Source organism: Gracilinanus agilis, chromosome 1 (genome assembly GCF_016433145.1).
Source record: "Gracilinanus agilis isolate LMUSP501 chromosome 1, AgileGrace, whole genome shotgun sequence".
NCBI classification, from domain to species: Eukaryota; Metazoa; Chordata; class Mammalia; order Didelphimorphia; family Didelphidae; genus Gracilinanus; species Gracilinanus agilis.
Window position 1 is genome coordinate 424,038,655 of NC_058130.1, and position 23,428 is coordinate 424,062,082.

A 23,428-nucleotide genomic window follows, 5' to 3' on the forward strand; every position below is an offset into this window, starting at 1 on the left:
GTATAGGCTGGGAGAAAGTGCTGGTCCTGGAGTCAGATCAGAGCTCAGATCTTGCCTCACACACTTGCCACCTAGGTGGTCCTGAGTAAGTCACTTGATCCCTGCCAGTTTTCTCACCTGTCAAATAGTAAATAACCTCCTCCCAGGGTTGTTGAGAGTATATTCTATCTATGTACAAACCTCAAAGTGCTGCATAAAGGCTAGCTATTATAATCATCATTATTTTTAAAGCTTGGTTGTGAGACTCTAGGGTTGATACAGAAGTGACCACTAAGTTATCTCAAAAGAATTAATTGAAGCACTCCCTGGTTCATTGTAGCTTGCTCTATGCCCACCCTTTGCACCCAATATCTCACAGCTGGGCAGGGAAGGGGACTGCTGACCCTAACTACCCATTATAAATCTCTGGTGATCATGCCAACATAGACTTGGGACATCCAGATGCAAAAGCAGGTACTGAATGACTCTTCCTCCCAGATCCCCCAGGTCTTTCTCCTAGCTGCCACTAGCTTAGGCAACAGGGAAGGTCTAAGGAATGGCAGCCCCTTAAGGAACCCTTTTTTCCCTTTTTTTAATTGTCATGCAAAACACACTTCCATATTGGTCATTGTTGTAAGAGCAAAGTCATACATAATGAAAATCCCAAAATAAAATCATAAATACACAATGTGAAAGATGACTCCAACAGCTCTTTCTCTGGAGGTGGAGAGCAAGCACTCCCTGTCATAAGTCTTTCAGGATTACAAGAAACCATTTTTCATAATTGACAAACTTAGAGTATCATCAGATTTCTAAGATCATCTAGGTTCAACCCATTGACCTCCTCAACCAGAGATGGCTCGTTGGGGTGCTAAATGTCTTTGGACTCAAACATTGAGTAGTAAAGAGCCTGGAGCACTGAAGAGCAGATGGTGAGAACGAGATTTTGTCTTCTCTGATTTTGTATCTTTTAGGTCCTGGTGCAGGGAATTCACTCTTTGGAGGTGCTTAATAGATATTTTTGTTGAATGAGTAAATGACTGCCAAATTTAAACACCAACAACACCAAAGACCATAAAGCCATGCCAAAGCTTTGTCAAACACCCATGTGTACATACCCATCCACCCTAGACACCCCTGCTGTTTTGGATACCCCCACATGAAATAAACTTCAGCTGCCTCAAAAGGAGCAAGCCTTATTTAACTTATGTGTTTCTTCCCACAGCCCCGCCACAAATTCCACTACAATAATTGATTGTTCTTGGTTGTTGGCATCTCTCAAGCTCTGGTACTTTTGAAACCAGAATCTATACAAAGGAACCCAGCTAAAAAGCCACATTTCCCAGGAGGCTTCTTCTATCACCAGCAATGTGCTGAACTTGGAAGTAGTTCCTCTCTGCGAGAACCACCTGCCACATCTGACCTCAGGAATTAGGCTTGGTGTAGCAGTCACATAGGATACTTGCCCTAGGCTCCATGTTGCTCCTGATGCCATAAATAGGAAATTTCTGAGAATGCAAGTACTCTGTACTGTCTCTTTTGATTACCCCTTTCCTTTAGGATACTCTCTATACCCCTGGTTTTCCTGAGACTTCTCTCTCTTGGTTCTTCTCCTGCCCAACTGACCATTCCTTAATATGATGCATTATTATCCATGTTCTGCTCTCTTGGCACAGGTGTAACCCATTGCTTTGTCCTGAGTCTTCTTTCTCAGTGCCCTTATTAGCCCCAAAGAATCAATGATCATCTTTACTCCCATGACTTTCAGATGTATAAATCTACCTGAATTTTAGTCTTGTTATCATAAGTTGCTTACAGACACTTTCTTTTGTCCAAAGAGAACTCATTATTCCTCACCTTTATCCCCTTCCCGATAAGCCTTCTAATTTCTCCTTCTAATTTCCCTATTTCTGTTGAGGATGCCATCATCCTGGAATCCATTCAGATCTCAGGAGCTGATTCTTAAATTTTTAGTATGAGCCTCAGAAATTAGAAACAAATCAGGGCTTAGGTAATTGTTTTGTCAATCATCTAGATTCAAGAGAGTGATGGAGAAACCATTAAGATTAAACTTAAAATTGTGTCATATGCACTCCAGTTCTTAAACATTTATCAGCAAACTTCTGCCTAGATTCATGACTTTGTAATTAATCTTGACTCTTCCCTTTCCCTTATCACATTACTCAATCAATTGCCAAGGATTTTTGAGTTCTACCTTCACGATACATCTCACATCTGGCCCCTTTTCTCTACTCATGCAGTCACCAGACTAGTTCAGACTCTCCTTACCTCTTAAGCAAACAGCTTAAAACTATGCTGACTTTTGGAATACCCTGTTCTTACTCAGTCAACATTTTTGCCAGCCCCCTACAACATTCAATCTTTCCTTGGGCCTTATAACAGGCTGGCTGTTAACCATTCCTGGAATGCTTTCCTTTCTCATTTCCTCTGCTCTTAGTCTCTTAGCTCCCTCCTTTATCAGCTCAAGTGCCATCGAGCCTTTATACAAGGGCAGCCTTTCCTGACTCCTTCTAGTTGTGAACACTTACTGTTATCCCAAAATTAAGTTGTGTTTTTGATGGATGCATTTTATGTTTACTTACTGGCATATATGCGTATATACAATATATGTGTTTATCTATATATATATAGATAGATAGATATGCACATATTTGCATATATATAATAGGTATTTATCTATACAAAATTTCTCTCCAGTAGATAGACTAGGATATCCTCAAGTTCAGGGACTATTTTTACTTTTGTTTCAGTTTACCTAGCACATAAAATGTGCTCCGTGCCTGGCACAGAGCAAATATAATAGGTAGCACTAAAGTGCAAAGCACTTTATATGTATATATATATGTATATATATACATATATATACAGAGAGAGAGGGAGGGAGAAAGAGAGATGATAAAGATAAATAGATTAGATGGATGAATGGATGGGTAAATAAATGGATAGATAAAGAGATAGATAAAGGTATATATATATATATATATATATATATATATATATATCAATGCATTAAATCTTCACAACAATCCTGGGAGCTGAAGCCTGTATTTATCCCCATTTATGGAAGAGGAAACTGAGGCAGACAAGGTTAAGTAACTTGTCCAGGGGCACACAGCTAGTGTCTGAGTTTGGATTTGAACCCATAAAGATGAGTCTTCCTGATTCCAAGCCCAGTGCTGTAGTCACTGAATAACCTTGTTGTCTTCTCCAACTCTATGATTAGGGAAGGCTTGAAAACTCTTAGTGCCTTATTATTTAATTTGAGGCACTATTGGTAAAAATATGAAATTTCCTTGTGATTCATATTTACTACCACACACTGAATACTTTAGAAGGTAACTGTATGTCATAAAATATCGTACTTGCAATGAATCATCTTTATATGCACTGATATCTGTGAAATGAGAATTCCATGTTCTCCTATAACTACATTTATAAAAACAAGATAATTTCTAATATCATTTTTATCTTACAAATTAATAAAAAATGTTTTACTTTGTTTTAGCTTCATTTTACTTTTGTATATTTTTAAACCCTTACCTATATTGATTCCAAGGCAGAAGAGTGGTTAAGGGCAAGGCAATGGGGTTTAAGTGACTTGCCTGGGACCATATAGTAAGGAAGAAGTGTCTGAGGCCAGCTTTGAATATAGGACCTCCTGTCTCTAGGCCTGGCTCTCAATCCATTGAGCCACCCAGCTGCCCCCTTACTTTTGTATTTTTAGAGAGCATAACTAAGAAAAATGTTTTTATAACATGATTTACCTTCTTTTTTTCTTTTCTGAAATGTTATCAATATTGATGAAAATATGTCTTCCATAGCTATATTTGTACTATATTTTCACCAGAATTCAGTTAATTTTAAAGGAAGAGTCAGCTACAGCTTACCGAGGAAGAGTTGGGGTAGGGAAACTGATAAAAATTAGTCAGTAGCTACTTTTCAGTTCCCATCAGTTGCCTCTTAACTACCTCCCTTCTTTATCTCTTGACTCTTTTGCCTTTTTTGGACTGCAGAATGCAGAGTCGTTAGCTTCTGGTGCATGTCCTACACCAGCAGTGTCAAACTCAAATAGTAACAGATCCCTGCAGCTGCATATCAACTTACCAAGTGTTGATTCTGGCCATACTGCTAGTACCTGCTGGCCCCTGTGTTTGAAACCTCTGTTCTTCACTGTGAGGCTATAAGAAGGTAGTAAGTTGGGACTGTAGCACTTGCCTAGGGTCCTTCCTTCCTTCCTCTGTACCAAAGATTCTGAAACTTGAAAACTTCAACTCTTGAAACTTGAAAGGAAAGGAAACATTAAGTGATATCTTCCAAATGCTTTGCAAATACATCTGTTCCCTTTAGTTCTCATAATTATACCTATCCTGCAGCCTCAAAAAAAAGCAGGATTTTGATGTGAGTGATACTATCTTAGCAAGAATATTAAATTTAGTTTCTATCAATTTTGACACAGGTTCCTATATAATAAGTAATTGTTCCTTAGTAAATGAAGACAGATGATTTCAAAATATTTGATAGTTAACCAGGATATGTGATCAGGAATCAATTATTGGAATTATTTGGGGCAAAAATGGAGGTCATTTTGTGATTCTATATCGTGATAAAACTTCTGGGGATATGGAGCAAGGGAGGTATATTAAAAGAACCACCACCAGATTACTGAATAAAAAACAAAACAAATTCACAGAGTTGGAACTATTCATTATGATGTACTAAGGACATATTATTCCAAGGTATTTTTTTTGCAGCTGGCATTGGTTTTATAATAGAAAACATAAGACAAAGAAAGACACTTAACCATTATAAAACAATAAGGCAATTATTATCAATACTCCAATGCACTAGTATCCTCCCTCCTGGAGCTACCAGGCATAGACAGGGGCTGGGAAATGAAACATGGATTTTACTTGGAGAGATATATGCCCTTGTTTATTGTAGATGTGTACACATGCATAATAATAATATAATTATGGGTGCATGTTCCCTGTCTGTGTGGGAACGTATGAATACATTCATTATAGCCAATGAAAAACTAGAATCACTTGGAACTCACCAAATTTGAATAATAAAATTTCTTTTTCTTTTCTTTTTTCTAGGGGAGAGGTGTAATGTTAGAGAGGGAATAGTCAAAGTGAATTTCAAGTGGTAAATTTGGGATAAAGATGAAAAAAATCTTTTATTCAAAGTTAAAAAAGAAAAGGTCATGAGTAACTTTTTAAAACTCTCTTAACTTTCCAGTTCAATCAAACAATTACTAACAGTTAACAATGGATAGCTGGGAGAAGAAAGAAGGCTTTTTGGAATAAAAATAATGTAAAAGCAAAAAGTCTATTATAAAAAGATCTTGATAGACTTGACCATTAAGTCAAACAATAAAACGGTATTGAGTAGGGATACATTTAAAGTCTTCTTGGTTTCAAAAGTCAACTTCATAAGTACAATATAGGAAAGGTATGCCTAGATAGTAGATCATCTAAAAAAGATCTCAAGGTTTTAGTGGGTCACAACCTTAATATGAGTCAACAGTGTGATGCCAAGAAGCCTAATGAACTCCTTTGTTATACTGAGAGAAATATAACATAGAAGACAATATGTAGCTGTTCAGTTCTGGGACCTTAATTTTAGAAGGATGTTGGTAAGCTGGACAGTGCCCAGAGGAAGGCAGTCAGAGTGACAAAGATGTCCAGGTTATGCTACAGTGGAATCACTGGATTTGGGGACAGCTAGATGGCTCAGTGGATTGAGAGTCAGACACAGAGATGGGAGGTCTTGGGTTCAAATATGGCCTCAGACACTTCATGGCTATGTGACCCTGGGCAAGTTACTTAACCCCCATTGCCACTCTTCTGCCTTGGAACCAATATACAATATCGATTCTAAGACAGAAGTTAAAAGTTAAAAAAAAAAGAATCATTGCAGACAACTAAGGTATTTAGGCTAGAGAAGTGTAAAAGAGGATGTAATAGTTTTCATATATTAAGTGGGCGATGTGTGGAAGAAAGATTTTAGCTCCAGAGGGCAGAAGCTTTGAAAATGCAAATTTAGGCCTACTGTAAAAGAAAATATCATAATCATTACAGAAATTCCACTTTAAAAATTTCTGTAATGATTATGATATTCTCCCTTACTGGAGGTTTTCAAACAAGATTAGATGATCACTGATAGGATGTGGTCTGAAGGAACTCTTTTTTCAGGTTAAGCTGGCCTCTTAGAGCTCTAAGATTTTGTGGTACTCTGCCTGATTAGTATTTCTTGCTCTATATAATTAGAATGTTGAACTGATTTAACTTCTAATTCTTGTAAATTATAGAACACATTCTTTTTTTAATGCTAGGGTTGAGAATAGAACTAACATTTACTTTATCAAGATTTTGTTGTATGTACTCATTAAGCTCTGACTCTGGAATAATTTAATCAGCAGTATGAGGCAGCTAGATGGCTCAGTGCATAGAGCACTAGACCCAGGGTCAAGAAAAGCAGAGTTCAAATTTGGCCTCCAACACTTGCTTCTGTCTGCCTTAATCTACTGGAGAAGGAAATGGCAAACCACTCCAGTATCTTTGCTAAGAAAAACCCCATGGATTTTATGGTCCACAGAATCATAAGTCAAACATAATTGAATGACCACATTATAATAGACTTCTTTACTTAAATAGACATGTAATATGCCATTTTTACAGTCATTTCCACTTTTATTAATAGCAAGTTAGGAAATCTTAATAATTTTGCATTCAGTATAGTTGTATTGTAGATATGGCATATATAATCCAGTCTCTCCTTCAGATGTCCTGGGAAAAGATATACAATCATCTATATTAAAGAAAATGCAAAGAACTAGATTTAAATGCACTGAGAGAGGAAGATTCTCTCATGGTCTGGCTCTGCCTCTTACTACCTTTGTGGCCTTGGGAAAAATCTTTTCCCTTCTCAGTCTTGATTTCTGTATTTGTAAAATGGGTGGTGTTAGGTATTGGACAAATTATTAAGCTTTAAGGTCCATTTCAATTTGAAATTTATTCTCCTTTGATCTAGATTCACTGGTATATTTCTAAGCAGTCTCCACCCTTGGAGGTTCTTTCCTCTTTTTATTCAAGAGGATGTGAACTTACTAACCGTCAGGGCAAATATCCTTCCCATGCCCATTGCCAAATGTGAGATCAAAAAGACCAGCTTAGCACTCAGCCTTCTGGAGGTCCTGTACCTGGTTGCAGAGAAAAGGAAGCTGCTACTCTGAAGGCATGACACTGGCCAGGGAGAAGTGGGGCCAGGTGGGAACAAAAATACTCTGGTTGTCTAGTCTTTCATAAGGGCAGATTCTAGGGCACTGGCCCCCCACTTGATTTATGCTTATATTAACAATGTCAAATTTGGAGCAGAAGCCCAAGCCTTAATGCTTTAAGGTGTAGATCTTTCCATTGATGCTATTGCTGTTAAAAAAAGGACAAAGAGGTAAACTGTGGTCATTGAACAGAATTGGGAAAATCCCAACATAACAAAAGATGGTTTGACTATTGCAAAAGCAAATGACTTGAAGAATAAATATAAAAACATTGGTGCCACACTAATTCCAGATGTTGCCAATAATACAAATGAAGAGACTGCAGATGACACTACCACTGCCGTGGTCCTTTTATTGTCCATTGCTAAGGAAGATTTTGAGAAGATTAGCAAAATAGCAAATTCAGTGGAGATCAGGAGAAAGTGATATTGGCTGTTGATGCTGTCATTATTGAGCTTAAGAAGCAATCCAGGGGCTTTAAGGTGCTTCAGTGGATTGAGAGCAAACCTTGGAGACGGGGTCCTGGGTTCAAATCTAGTCTCAGATACTTCCCACCTATGTGACCTTGGGCAAGTCACTTAATTCTAATTTCCTAGCCCTTATCCCTCTTCTGCCTTGGAACCAATAATTAGTATTGACTTCTAAAATAGAAGGTAAGAATTTAAAAAAAAAATAAGAGGTAGAAATCTAAATCATTTACAACCCTTGAAGAAGCTATAATTTCTGCAAATGGAGACCAAGAAATTGGTAACATAATATATGATCCAATGAAAAAGGTTAGAGGAAACAATGTCATCACAGTTAAGGATGGAAAAATATTGAATTATGAATCAAATTATTGAAAGCATTAAATTTGACAGAGGATTTTATTCTGGATTTTATTCAAGGTTGGAAGTGTTAATTCCAGGGTACTATGTTCTCTTAAGTAAAAAGATGTCTAGTACCTAGTCTATTGTACCCACACTTGAGATTACAAATGCCCACCATGAGCCATAAGTCATAATTGCTGAAGATGTTGATGGGTGACCATCAAGTATGCTTTTGAACAGCCTAAAAATTGGGATGGAGGTTGTTACAGTAAAAAGCTCCAGGCTTTGATGACAACAGGAAGAACCAGCTGAAGGATATCACTATATCTACTGGTGGTACAATGTTTAGAGAAGAGGGACTAACTCTGGATCTTGAAGACAGTTAAGCTCATGATTTTGGAAAAGCTGAGGAGGTTACTGTGACCAAAGATGATGCTTTTGAAAGGAAAGAGTGAAAAATCCCAAACCGAAAAGTGTATTTAAGAAATCATTAAAAAGTTAAAGATTACCGCTAGTGACTATGAAAAAGAAAAGTTAAATGAATTTTTGGCCAAACTTTCTGATGGAGTGGCTGAAATAAAGTTTGATGGAATAAATGTATAGAAGTGAATGAAGAGGAAGACAACATTTTCAATGCACTAAATGTTACATGTACTGCCACTGAAGAAGGCATAGTTCTGGAAGGTGACTATGCATTGCTTAGTCACATTCCAGCCTCAGAATCATTACCTCCAATTAAGGAATATAGTAAAAAATTGCGATAGAAATAATTAAGGATACCCTGAAAATCCCTGCAAAGACCAGAGCTAAGTATGTAGGTGCTGAAGTCTCACTGAGAGTTAAGAAAATTTTACAAAACTCTTCAAAATCAGTTGTGATGCCATATTTGAAAATTTCATGAATATGATGGGAAAAGGAAAAACTGACCTAAAACTAAAGTTGCAAGAAATACTTTTTTGGATGCTGCTGGTATAGCCTCTCAGTTTACTATAACAGAAGTTATTACTGAAATTCTTTTTAAAATATTTTTTTAAAAGCCCTCATCTTCTATCTTAGAATCAAGACTATATATTGATTCCAAGGCAGAAGAGCAGTAAGGGATAGGCAATGGGGATTAAGTGACTTGCCCGTCTAAGGTCAGATTTGAACCTAAGACCTCCTGTCTTTAGGCCTGGCTCTCAATCCACTAATCTACCCAACTGCCCCCTAAAATTCTTAAAGTAGAGAAAGAAGCTAGCATAGGAGGGATGGGTGGCATGAGTGGAGGCATGGGAGGAGTCAGGTTCTAATTTCCTAGAAAAATTCACTATTATTATAAACTGTTATGGAAGCAAGACTTAAAGCAGGGTTCTTTGCTAACTTTAGAGAATTTAGTTGGAAAAAGGACCAAAGTAAAGGCTGATGTTTAAGAAAATTTCTCCCTTAGTTACTGGTTTTGGTTATCAAGATACGTAAAAGTTTTACTGTTGTCACTATCCATGCCTATAGATAATTTTATTTATTTGTTTATTTGTTTTTTAGCAAAGACATTTGTACATTCCTTTTACTGGGTGTAAGATCCAGGTATCAATGTTCCCCTTTCAACTTAAATGAGTTGAGGCATTTTTACTATCATTCTGTTAAATCAGAATTTTAGTATTTGCCATCATTAGAAGGAAAATTCAGTAATAGCCTTTCTGTGAAGATGAAGACTTCTTAAAAATGTGTATGAAGCAGAGAAATATCCAATTATGTAATGGTATTTGAATAATAAAATTATTTAAAGTTTAAAAAAGACCAGCTTAAAGCTAGAAATTCCTACCACAAATCACTGAAAATCCATTCTGATGATAATGATGTCAGCTGATGCCTTTGAAAAACTATCAATTGGCTTTGCCTCTAAACAGCCATCATTTTCATTCATCCTCATCACCTTTGCATAGTATGTTTTCATCAGTAAAATGGGAATAACAATACTAACACTCTCATTATCGACCTCACCTAAGATCTAGAGTTGCAAACGGTCTTAGGGGTTATCTATTCCTATCTCCCCCCCTCCATTTTAAAGATGAAGAAGCTGAGGTAAAAAGAAATTAAATTATTTGCTTAAGCTCACACAAGTAGTAAGTGGCAGATTTGAACCAAAATCCCATGGTGCCAAAATCTGACTCTCTATTGTATCATTGTATTTTATAAATTTGCTATGAGGAAAGTAGTTTGTAAAAAAAAAATTGTAAAGACATTTTATTTTACCAGTTACATGTAATAATGATCTTTCACTTAAGTTTTCCAAAGTTATAAGATCCAAATTGTCTCCCTCCCTTCATCCCTTCCCTCCCCACTATCTGGAAATGGCATGCAAGTTGATCTGGGTTACACATGTATTATCACGCAAAATGTACTGCCCCATTGTTCATTGTTGCAAGAAAATACTCATGTAAAATCAAAACCCTAAAATTAAAACCTAAATAAACTAAAATGAAAAATTGTATTCTTTGAGCTGCATTCCAACTCCAGCAGCTCTTTCTCTTGAGGTGGATAGCATTTTTTGTTTTAAATCCTTCAGAATTGTCCTGGATCATTGTATTGCTGAGAGTAACTAAGTTTATCACAGTTGATCATTCCACTTTAGAGCTGTTACTATGTACAATAGTCTCTTGGTTCTGCTTATTTCACTCTGCATCAGAAGGGTCTTTCATTTTTTTCTAAAATTATCCTGTTCATCATTTCTTAAAGTGGTAGTTTGTAAACTTAAAAGTGATTGCGAGTTATTATTATTGGTCATTAAGCCACGTGGCAGATTTAACTTGGATAAAATGTGGTGCTAAGGGTTTGGGTCTCCATATTTACCTTGGTTTCCTACCTAACCCTGAAGCTTCTTATGTATAAAAAAACCAACCAACAATTCACATACACTGGCTTTGTTGTACAACAAAAGACATGGACAGTCATTGTCTTCTACAACCTTACAATCTAAAATGGCTGGTTTGGTTTAATTCTAGACCTTGAGCCAAAATTTTGGAAAGGAGTCCTTTGCCCTTTATTAGTATTAAAATAAACAAATCTCTAACCAGAGAGGAAGTCTTTCTCCTCTCTTACCAACACGCAACTGGCAGATTGGCTGAGGAGTATCCATAAATGCAGATAATTCAGTGGCCCCAACTCTGGAAGTTCAGACCAGCAAGAATCCATTTACTCCTGTGACTTTGGGGTAAATGACCCAAATGTCCCATTACTTCAGAACCAATTTTGGTTGTGATACAAATATCATCTCCTTCTTAACTTAACCCACTTTCAAGGACTTCCCCTACCCCATCAATTATCCAACATAAGAGATCCAAATTCCCTTCCTAGAAAGGGTTATTAGAAGCCCAGCAGTCCAGAAATACTTTATGGAAAGGACAAAAAGGAATGTATTAGAGGAGAAAATCCAAACAAATGACTTCATCATAAACACAACGATAACATCAGATGTTGGAAATACATATCAGAATGCCATTGCTCATAAAACAAACACAATCTCCAGTTTCCCCTCTCCACCCCCTCCACACACTCAAGAGTCTGCTCACTTTGAGGACTTTTCTTAGCACATGGCCAGCAATGATATGGTACTGGTCTGTTACCCAAAAGAAAAGCCTACATACCAAGTGCATTATTCATAAATCTTTAGAAGTTCCCTATAGCCTCCTGAGCAAAGTTAAAACACCTTAAACTGGTATTCCAGGTCTTCTCCAGACTGGCAACACCCTATCTCTCCATTCTTATAGCATATTATTTCTTCCCTCCACAAAGTCTATGCTCTTGTTAAATAAGACAACTTATAAAAAGAGTTTTGCAAATGTGCCCTGAATTTTCCTGCCTTTATACCTTTGATTACATTTCCTGTGCCTACAATGCCCAGCATCCCTTTCTTTGTGTGATGAATTCCTATTCATCCTTTAAAACCTAACTCGAATGCCAACTCCTCCCCAAAATCCTTCTCTCATCCTTCTTTTGGACCTCACAGAAGTTTATTTTATACCACTCTAATGAACTTATCAAACAATATCATATACTGAGGAGGAAGGTATTGGCCTAACAACACCGTGAGAAGTGGTTGTAGAAGCAATCCAGAATAGAGTCCAAGTATTTCTAGTACTTTTGAGTATGGTAAATTCTCAGTTGTGTCATACAGTAAAACTATATTTGAGGCTCCTTCCCTTCAATTAAAATTTACATCTTCTAGAACCCTCTGTTACTCCCCTAAAAAGAAAGGACTGCTCTTCAATTCTATGCAATATTACTGAATGACGCCTCACATGGTGGAAAGGAATAGTGTCACATGGACAACTCATTGGACTTCAGAAACAAGAATATTCGCCACCTTTTTGGTCAAAGTATCCAAGCTGATCAAGTATAGGAACTTGTAAATACCTGTATTTGTTGATTCAGTGAATGTTACATGTGCAAAATACCTAGGATCTCATTGACTTAATTCCATTTTGGAACACACACATTCTCATTCTTTCTCTTTCTCTCCCTCTATATGTTAATAAATCTAATTATATATAGATCTCTATATATAGAGGATTATGAATATGCACATATACAAATATAAATTACATATATATATATCACAAAAATCCATTTATAAATTCTGTCAGTTAATGGCTGACCCCACATAATAGGTTTTTTTTTAAGCCAAAAGGCAACTATAATACCAAATTCTTGATCTACTAAATAGTCCTAAAATTAAAAAAATGGCCAGAGATATCTGTATACACATAATTTTATATGAAAATCCTATAGGATGAGCTCATGACTCCCTTTCTAATAATGTTCTATGGATAAACGGAAGTAATGGAGACTTCTACAAATTTGTACATGCTTATTGTCTCCCAGTCTTGAATACTTCATCCACAACCAGTCTCTGATACTTGCTCCTTCTCATTCACTGATAAGAAATTGCATTTATAGGAAACCAATGAGTAGCTGAACCAAGGGTTTAGCCAATTTTCTCATGACAATAGAGCATCATATGTAGAGAATAGAAGTTGCCCTCACTGCTGTTGCTATTATTGTTCAGGTTAAAGAATTCTAGGCCTTGGCGAGGGGAACATGTGGTAGTGACAGTACCTGCTGATCAGAGAGTGCTGTGGGAAAAATGGAGGAATGGAGCTGGCAGGGTCTGGGGCAGGCTAAAATTCTCTTCCCAGGGGGCACCCAAAGAATTACTTTAAAAAGCATTTTTTCTCATTTTCTAGAGTGTAAAAACATTTGTTTCATGGACTCTTGTTGACACACTGCTGGAAATATGATCAACACAAACAATGAGGAAGAGAAATCATCATTGTTCAATGTGGTACCCTAATGGACTATGTAAGGAGCCTGTCCCAGACCAAATAGAAATAAGAAAATAGCTACTGCAGTGAGACAGTGCTAGAATAGCTTGTACTCAAATAAGCAAATGGAAATTGGGGCTGTTAGGAACATCTGAGTCAGACACTTTCTAGATGTGTGACCCTGGGTAAGACACTTAATTTTGTCTGCCTCAGTTTCCTCAACTTTAAATGGGGTTAACTAACTCACAGGGTTGTTGTGAGGACCAAACAAGATCTATTTGTAAAGTCCTTTGCATAGTACCTCTCATATAGTAGGTGCTTAATAAATGCTTTTCCCCTCACATTTTTCCTCCCAACTACTGCTTGACCCACTACTGTTCTGGTCCAGAAGGGACAGGAGAATGGTTTGGAGTCAATAAAAAAAGGTCCAGATTCAAATCCCACCTCTTGTACCTAATAGCTGTGCATCCTGGGTAAATCACTTTGACTATTTCATCATATGTAGAATAGAGATAATAACGTCTGATGTATATCTAACCCAGAGGGTTGTTACTGTGAGAGTCCACAAGAGATAACTTGTATAAAACATTTTACAACCTTTAGAGTGCTACTTAAATATCAATGATCACTCAGAGATCCAGATTCTGTAATGCAAAGACAGCAAAAAGGTCAGATTTTTTTCTGACTTTCCATTCAAATAGCCTTCTCATTTTCTCCTGAGAACTGTTTCACATGGAAATAGAACAGTAAAATCATTTTAATCTCAAGATTTTTTTTAAAAGTCTGAAACCCTGACCTCCTATCTTCTCAAGTGTCTGTTAGTCAGAGTATAAACTAAGGAAGTGGGAATAAGTAGCTCACTACATAGCAAAAGTAAAATTCTTGTGTAGCAAATAAATGCAATAAGGAAGAGTAATATAGTAGAAAAAAGGATTTATCTTGGAGTCAGAGGCCTGAGTTCTATTCCCACCATTGACATTTAATAGCAATGTGACCTTAGGCAAGGTCATTATCTTAAGCCTTGGTTCCTCATTTGTAAGATGGAACAGAACACTTGCATCAGAAATGTTCTGAGGAAAGAACTTGATAAAGCAGAACATACTATCTAAATGTGAATTGTTATCTATATACTTGTCTTTGTCCATTTTTCTGATTTCCCAATGAGGAAAATCTCTTTGCCAGTGCAGGTCAGCAACTAATCTGTAGCTGATAGCCTCAGGAACTTGCCTTGGTGCTAAGAAGTCACATAGCTGGTTGTCAGGAATGGGAGAGGAACCCAAGTCTTATTGACCCAAAGGCTGGACTTCTATCTACTATGCCAGTCTGCTGAGTTTATTATAATGATGGTGTCAAAAGAATTGGTTCCTGCCAATTCCCTGGCCTGACACCTTATATATGAGTGAGTTTGATCAATAGGGGGAGTAAATAAAATAGGCCAAGACCATTCTCTTTACCAGAAAAAAACAATGAAGAGCTCCTATGCATTGGGGCTATCAAGTGTCCTCTTTGCACATGTAAAGGAAAAGCAAATTACTTTAGAAACCATGGTAGGAGTAGCTCTTTTTTTTTTTTTTTGCTTATATTACATTTGTTTCTCTTCCCCCAACCTCTATCAAAGGGTCTTCCTTGCATTTAGAAAGCACTCAACAAACTGTTGAATGAATAAAAGAATTCTAATAAATAATTTGTGTTTTTTTTTCTCCTGAAGTCACAGTTTTACAAATTTCTTTTCCTCATGTCAGCAAAGGTTTCCATTCTTCATCTGAAAGGTAACTTTAACACAGAATGAAGTGTTGGAAGAGACCCTGGAGATAATTTAGTCTGGCTCCCTCATTATGAAGATGAGGAAGCCGAGGCTGTGATTTGTCCAAGGACACATGAATAAACACAATAGTAGAGGCAGGAGTCAAACTCAGGTCCTATGACCCCATATTCAGTGTTCACAACACAGAAAAGCAGGAATAGGACTTTGACTTCAATAGAATCAAACTGGACTGTGTATAGGCCAGGTTAAATATTCTATCATTTTAAGGAAAAGTGGTCAAAAATAAAGTTTCTAGAAGAAAAACCTTGACTGGCTTAGTCACATAAAGTTACAACATCTTATTTTTTTTAGATGCCACATCATTTGGTACATAGAGGGAAAACAAACATGGCATAATTAGACTCTCAGTTAAAAGCCAGTTGGGAGACACTGGTTAGGAGAAAATGGAAAGAGTTCATTTGAATTTTTATTTATTTAACCTATTTGCTGTCCTATAAAAACCCTGCAGCTGTTTGTCAGTGAATGGCTGCCAAAAGGTACTTGCTAACCTCATCGCAGTTCAGGGTCAAGACATTTTTAGACAGGCCTGCCAAATGGGCAAAAAGTCTAGATTTGAATCCTGCTTGAAACGACATTTATAAAAGGTTTTTTCTATTACTTTACCTAGGGTAGCCAGGTGGCACAATGGATAGAACACTAGGCCTGGAGTCACAAAGACCTGAATATAAATATGGCTTCAGACATCTACCAGTTGCATGACCCTGGGCAAGTCATTTAACCCAGATGGCTTCAGTTTCCTCATCTTTAAAATGAGTTGGAAAAGAAAATGGTAAACCACATCAGTATCTTTCCCAAGAAAATCCCCCAGTGAGGTCACAAAGAGCTGGACAGGTCTGAACAACACTTTACTTGAACCTATAAATTAATAGGCTTAATGAGTCATCAGAGAAAGAATTTTGATAATTAACAAATCTGCATTTAAATTCAAATAATAAATAAAACAAAGTACAAAAATGAAGATTTTTGTACTAACTGGTGAGTTTCTGAAAATTAATTTTCTTTTGGGAAAGGCCATTGTTTTCTATTCTAGAAGGGATCTATAGAGTTCCCTTTCATTATTTCTGAGCCTATTTTGGGCAGGAATTAGATATGTGCAAGCTATGTTTAGGCAAGTGGCCCAGTAAGTGTATGATTCTTATAAAGGATCGGAAGGAGATGAAGTAGGAAAAAGATATATTGGGGATCAGATTGCGAAGGGTCTTTAATGCCAAGTATAGGATCTTTATCTTGAAGGTAATAGGAAACCACAGAAGGAATCAATGTTGAATATGTTCATAATACCAAAATTGATGAAGGAAAACCATCCCTGGCCAACTTAGCCCCTAAATGAACTATGCAAGTTTAGGCAGATAATTCTGAAGTGAAGGATGATAGTAGAGATGGAGATGAAAGAAACAGAACCAGACACACCAACCATTTGGGAGGTTTTGCAGTAAATCAGGCTTGATGGAACACATGATGGAAGGTAGTGCCCAAAAGATTAGGAAGGAAGAGATAGATGTGAGAGAACATAAGAAGGAAAAGCCGACAAGATTTAGTAACTAATTGGATGTGGTTGGTTGTCAGTCACATTTGGGAATCCTCTTTATAGAGGTAACAACTATAGTGATGAAATTAGGAATATATGTTGGTGGGTTGGATTTATTTAGCTTTCTTTATTGTTAAGGAACCTTTTATATATCTTTATTATCCTCAAACCTTTATTATATAAATAAAAGTTATAATTTTGTAAGAAGGATCTCCAGATCAGTTTGTACACTGAGCCCTAAGGAGGGAAACTGTGGATGCTTTGTGAATATCTAGCAAAGTATATACAACAGTATCCTCCTTCTTATCATATTTCTCATCATTATTATTACACAGCTAAAGTGTAGGTAGTTCTCTGAGGGAGAACGTGTTGAAAGAGAAAAACATAAAGACCAAGGACTGAACCTTGTTGAACATCCAAAATGAGGCATGGAGAGACAGAGGACAAAATGAAGGGAAAAGGGAGAAGCAGACTTTAAGGTTCAGAAGGAATATGTGGTACCATGAACAGCCCAGGAGAAGAAGGATTCAAAAGTGAAGGAGTAGGGTCAATTGATTCTTAAAAATCAAAGGGAATGAGGAATAAGAAAAGGCCACTGATCAGAACAATTTGGAGATCAATGATCATCTCAGAGAAAATAGTTTCAGTAGATCAGTGAGGGCAAGTCAATTTACATGAGGTTAAGAAATATTAAGTGGTTCAGTGGATTGAGAGTCAGGCCTAGAGACTAGAGGTCCTGAGTTCAAACCCAGCCTCAGATACTTCCTAGTCCTATGACTTCGGGTAAGTCACTTTGATGTGGGCAAAGCTGATTGGGGTCTTATCCAAAGAATTGATTGACAGCTCAAACTGGCTATATTGAGAGGAATTAAGCTCATAATAAAGCACACTTATAATAAAATAATATATAATAAAATAAAAATTATCATTACAAAGCTTACTTATAAACTTCATGATATATGTTAAAAGAGAATATAGTAATATATATTATAAGAGATTATAGTAACAGAGTGGCTATAGACAGTTAGCTAGCTACTATAGGAAGTAAGTAAAAGTAAGAGTAAGAGTGTGTAGGAGGATAGGGGGGGATTCAAGAATGCTTTCTAGTTTGATTAGTTACTAAGGGAGGGGTTATTTATTTGGGCAGTTGTTAACCTGCCATTTCTAGGGAACTGATGTCACTGCTCCCAAGGTCCACTTTGGTCTGTGTAGCTTTGCCCATGATTCACTTCTTTTGTCCACTGTTGGAGGGAGGTGGGATGCTAATGATATATTAAATACCCTGGGGCAACTTTTGGTCAAATTCTTCTCCTTTTTGCACAGACTCTAAGGAAGGCAGTGAGTGTGGAAATGGAGCATTGTTTGAACCTAGTCCTGTGTGACTGGGGAACTGAACTATCTGTACTTGTGGTCCAGAGACTCCCAAGACAAGGTCCTAGGTTATATCTAAAGACTGATATAAAGAGTTTTCTCATAATTGTGAATCTAAGCAACTCATGTATCTTATCTGAAAGGTGACCCCATGCTAATCAACTAGTTATTGTTTCTATGTTCTTTTGATTGCTTACACCAACTTGGCAGCATTTGGAGGACACTTTGGCCCCCATCCACTTAACTCCATTGCCTAGCACTAACCACTCTTCTATCTTGGAATTAATACACAGTATTTGTTCTAAGATGGAAGAAAAGGGCTTTTAAAAAAGTAGTAGGGTTTGGAGGAAGGATACAGATTATTAATTATTGAAGTATCTGGTAATGAAAGCGTGGCTAAAAATGGGGACACCATGGTCAAGCTTTTGTTTATTTCTTTTAAAGATAAGAGCACTTCACTGTGAAGTGATACCCGTAGATTTGTAGAAGGCCAGATTTGTTCTGTCTTGTGACATTATTGGGTATTCTCCAGCATGCAAGAGGAGAAGAAAAGCATGGGTGATCCCAGGTGAATACAGAGGGCATATGTAAAGGTTAAGAGAAGGGGGAGAAATCAGTATAGGATATTGATAGTAGCATAGAGATGGCCACACCAAGGAGATTCAGACTCAGCAGGGAACTAGGTGAGGCCAAAACGCCAATGGCATGAATGATGTGGTAGTAAGTGGCTGGAAATGCTGCTGAGACCACAGGACTAGTATAGTGGATATAGGGAAAAGAGTAAATTGTCAATTAAAGAAGCTTGATAATTGTGGGGAGGAAAGAATTAAGTTCTGGATCTTGGTGGATTTAGCAAGAATGAAACCCTGACTTACAGATAGGAATAATGATGTAGGAAAGAAGGAAAGAAACTTTAGAAGGAAAGAATTTAAAATCCATTTATTAAGCACCCACTTTGTGTCAGGCACTGTGCTAGGTGCTGAGAAGAGATTTCAAGATGATTGTTAGCATGAAGTCCCCGTACTGAGACAGGTCCAGGTTGGTCTATTCTCAAGTAGAAAGACTTTATCATAGATATAAAAAGTCAATTATCATATAGCTGGAAACTCTACAGAAAGAAAAAAATTAAAAGTACTGTACATCGCCTAAATGCCAAAAAGACCATTTGAAAAATATAATGATTCCATATAATTCCATGAGGTTAGTGATGGTTTCATTTTTTATCTTTGAAAACCCAGTGCTTATCACAGTAACTGGCATATAATAGGTGCTTAATAGATGCTGATTGATTGATCACCATCTTCAAATACTTTTACTATTCTAAGAGGACAATCAGCATCTTATGGTGGGAAGAACGTGAGCCCAGGAATTAGAAGACATGGGCTCTAATTAAAAGTCCTTTCCTAGTTCTGGACCATGTGTTGGCCCATTTCATCTCTAATCCTTTGTTTCCTCAACTGGCAAAATGGAGACCATCATATTTACACTATCTACCTAATAGGACTATTGTGAGAAAAGTGTTTATAAATAAGTTTTTAAGTCTGATATCAATATACACTGTTATTGTTACTATTATTATATGTGAAAATGCTTTAGAAACCATGAAGTATTATAAAAATACAATAACAAAGAAGAAAAGGAAAGAGGCTTTAATGGATGCATCTTTTATGCAGTGGAAATTCTGTCTAGTGGAGTTCTTTGTGTCCATAGAACCAGTGGTTATGGGCTTTGGGCCAGGGTGTGGATATGGCTAAGTTTTATGGATTGAAATGTTATCATGGCATTTGTCAAAATGTGCTTTAATGGAATGAGGATGATAACTATTTGAAGAACAATGGCCAGGACCTCCTTAAGTGAAAGGGCTTGGTTTGTCTAGTCTCTACTTTCTATTTGCTTCAGTCCTCTAGCAGAATGAGTTCTCAAATCTTTGATAACTGACTGAGTAAATAAATGAATGATTGAAGGAATGCCTCACAAAAGATCAACTCAGTCTTTGATTCCATCAAATTTCTGTCTCACCCAGTGCTGCATGGGTCTAAACAAAGATCCAATACAAGCCCCATTTAGCCCTTTTATTTTCCCTCAGACCCCTTCTACTTCTACTCGTCAAGGCCATTTTAACTGAATAGCAATTTTGGATAAAAACTTAAATACATTTGAGGGCTGAGAAGTAAACAAAATTGAACTGGGTAATACAGAGTCTCAGGGATGGATTTGTCAAAACTGCCACAAATCAACAAAACATCATTTGTTCTTCTTATCTTTGTTGGCCATATTCTAGCTGTCTTCTGTGTTCCTTGTGAGGGATGGGGAGAGGCATTTATGTCTATTCTTGAGAACCATGAACAATGATTCTGGAGGAAGTGTATACATGGGGAGTGAGAACTAAAGGATCAAGGGAAGTATAGTCAAGGCTTTATGGTAAAATAGCAAAAGGGAGAGAAAACAGGGATTATAACAGGATTTGGCTAGTTATACAGGATAAGAGACCACAGAAAAACCATAGGAATTTTGTAATGATTGGGCCATCTAAGTAATAATGGAACACCTAAAAACACACATGTGCTCATCTGTAAAGAGGGAGGAAGCCTATTTGCTATTCAATAACATTATCAGCTGACTGAAACCATGAAAATTTCCTTTGCTCCAAGTTACTTTATGAGTTGTCAAGAGAGGCTTAGCAGTAATCAAGATTGTATGATTGGGTCCTGCACTATAAGCATGCAGTTTTTACAATTGCTTTAGGAAAGTTGAAAGAACAGTGGATAATAATAATTATGATGATAATACTAAAGATTTACTGTCATCCTTAAATCAAAATTGAAGAGGAAGAATACTATAAGGTATTTAACTTTTTTTATCCCAATGATTTTTATGCAATTACCCAATTAATAAGGTAATGAACGCTTTTGTAATAACAGTCTGTATACTTTTAGAATTGTATAATAAATAGTAAGAGATTTGGGAAATGACCTAATGAAATTATTGTTATTAATTATTTTTCATTATTAACAATACACAAAGCCCATTACCCTAAGGTCATTAAAGAAAGACGGATACTTCTTTGACAAAAAAGGAGATTAATAGAAATTCTTAGAACACATGATGAATAGGTGAAAAATCTACCGAGACACTTTTGAAACAGGCAGGTGTTACATCACTGAATAGTCAAGTTGGAAGAAAGGTACCTGTGATCGCTGTATTTGATGAATGTGACAAAAAGGAACCTGTGAAATGGCTGAGATCCAAGAATAGTCAAAAGGTCTACAACAGGCAAAATCCATGCAAACTTAGTCAATGGTATCTTGAAAAAGAAGCATTAAAAATGGTAGAGGAATCATGAGGATTTGTTTGTGGAAAAGGAAGTTACTTATGATTGCAATTGAGGATCAAATTATTGCCTCCAGAAAATAACCCAATCTCAATTATTTATGTAAATTATGCAAGAAAATAGTAGAAACTGAGCAACACATCACTGTGGATTGTAAAAATCTAGCAAGACACGACCTGGTCACTAGAATTGGATATCAAAAAGTCATTCTCTCTGATGGACTGACAGATGACAAATCCTCCTGGTGCAAATGCCCACGTCAAAATATCCTGGAGAACTTAGAGAGCAATTTTGTTGTTGTTCAGTTGTGTCTGACTCTTTGTGACCACATTTGGGGTTTTCTTGGCAAAGATCTTGGAGTGGTTTGCCATTTCCTTCTCCAGTTCATTTTACAATGAGGAAACTGAGGCAAACAGGGTTAAGTGACTTACTTGGAGTCACACAACTAGTAAGTATCTGAGGCCGGATTTGAACTCAGGAAGATAAATCTTCCTAATTCCAGGCCTGGCACTCAATCCACTGCACCACCTAGTTGTCCAATGAGAAATTTATAGTGTAATTAGGCCATTATCACAGAATGAACTGTCATAGGCAATCGCCTGGACATAACATTTACCCATAAAAACTCAAGATCAATATTGTTAATAGAGTTTAACATACTAAATACTCAGCCTCCAAGCCACAGATAATTAAAATTTTAAAACATAGAAATGTAGCAAACAAGACAGGAGGTGGTACATGTGATCCCTGTACTCATGGCCACAAGGATGAGTCAGTCTACAGAAGATAAACTTACAGCCCAATATTTTTATCCAAATTCAAAAATCAGTTATTTTAATCATCTCTGTAGTTTATAGAACATTAAGTATAAAAGAATGAGAGCTGGATTGTTACTTGTTCCAGGACTATTTCTTCCTGATCCGTATCAAAAAAAAGATAAGAACAAGATTAGTTATTATTGCTACCAACATTTCTGTAGCATTTGAAAGTTTGTAAAGTAAAAAACAAAACAAAACCATGTATTACCTCATTTGACTTTACAAGAACTTTGAGTGAGATAGATACTCTTATTGTCATTTTACAGGTGAGGAAACTGAGGCAGCAACCTGGGCATTCAGTCTTACTATAGATTACTGACATGCAGGAGCAGCAAGGTGGTGCAATAGATAGAGTACCAACCTCAGTTATCTGAATCATATAGACTACGCAAAGCTATCTTGGCTGCTTTTGAATCTTGGAGAGTGTTGGTTTTATAAAGTCTTGAGGATGAGCTCCTGAGGTCTCCTGTTGGTATGGACACTTGGGAATACTCACTGAAGTTCAATAGTGGTTTTCCCCATTCCATCTGGGTTTTTGCAGTGAAACCTCAGTCTCATAATGATCTGTGAGCCATGTAGTTGCCCCTTCATGCCCACAGGTAACATAGATGGGTCCTGTCCATCCTAAGCGCTTGGATGAGGGAATTCTGAATTATGACATTTAAGACCTTCCAAATCCAAGAACTCTTCTCATTCTCTCTTCAACATAGCCCTGTATTTGTGGGGGATGGGAGGCAGCATGAGGGTGGTCTTGTTCTGTGATTTTCCTCTCTGCAAACTTCCTCTTTTAAAACTAGTTCTTTCAATTTATTGTCTCCAGAGAGTTTCCTGAGGCACTTCATAGGATCACACTGCTACCAGGGAGCCATGAACCTAGATTTTTTTTTTCTCCAGTATCAGCTCTTTGCCCAGTGTGCTATGTTGCTTCTAGCCCTGAATTAGAGGGATAAAATGTGATGATGGTGGCTTGACCTTTGAGAACCAATGAGACATAACATTTTAGGGTGTTTCCATCATTTCAGCATTAACTATGTGAGGCAGCAAGAAATAAGTTTCTTACTAGCTAAAAGTGAAAAAAGACTTATTTCAAGAAGGTCCCCTGTTCCCACAGAAAGGTTGCTTTTAATGGATTTTCCACTCTCCCTCCATGACCTCCCTTCCTCC

The 23,428-nt window shown here is 37.0% G+C and overlaps 1 pseudogene; it reads left to right on the forward strand.

Moving 5' to 3' along the window:
- Positions 1-834: 834 nt before the first annotated feature.
- Positions 835-21,458, forward strand: LOC123252452 (annotated as a pseudogene).
- The last annotated feature ends 1,970 nt before the right edge of the window (positions 21,459-23,428 follow it).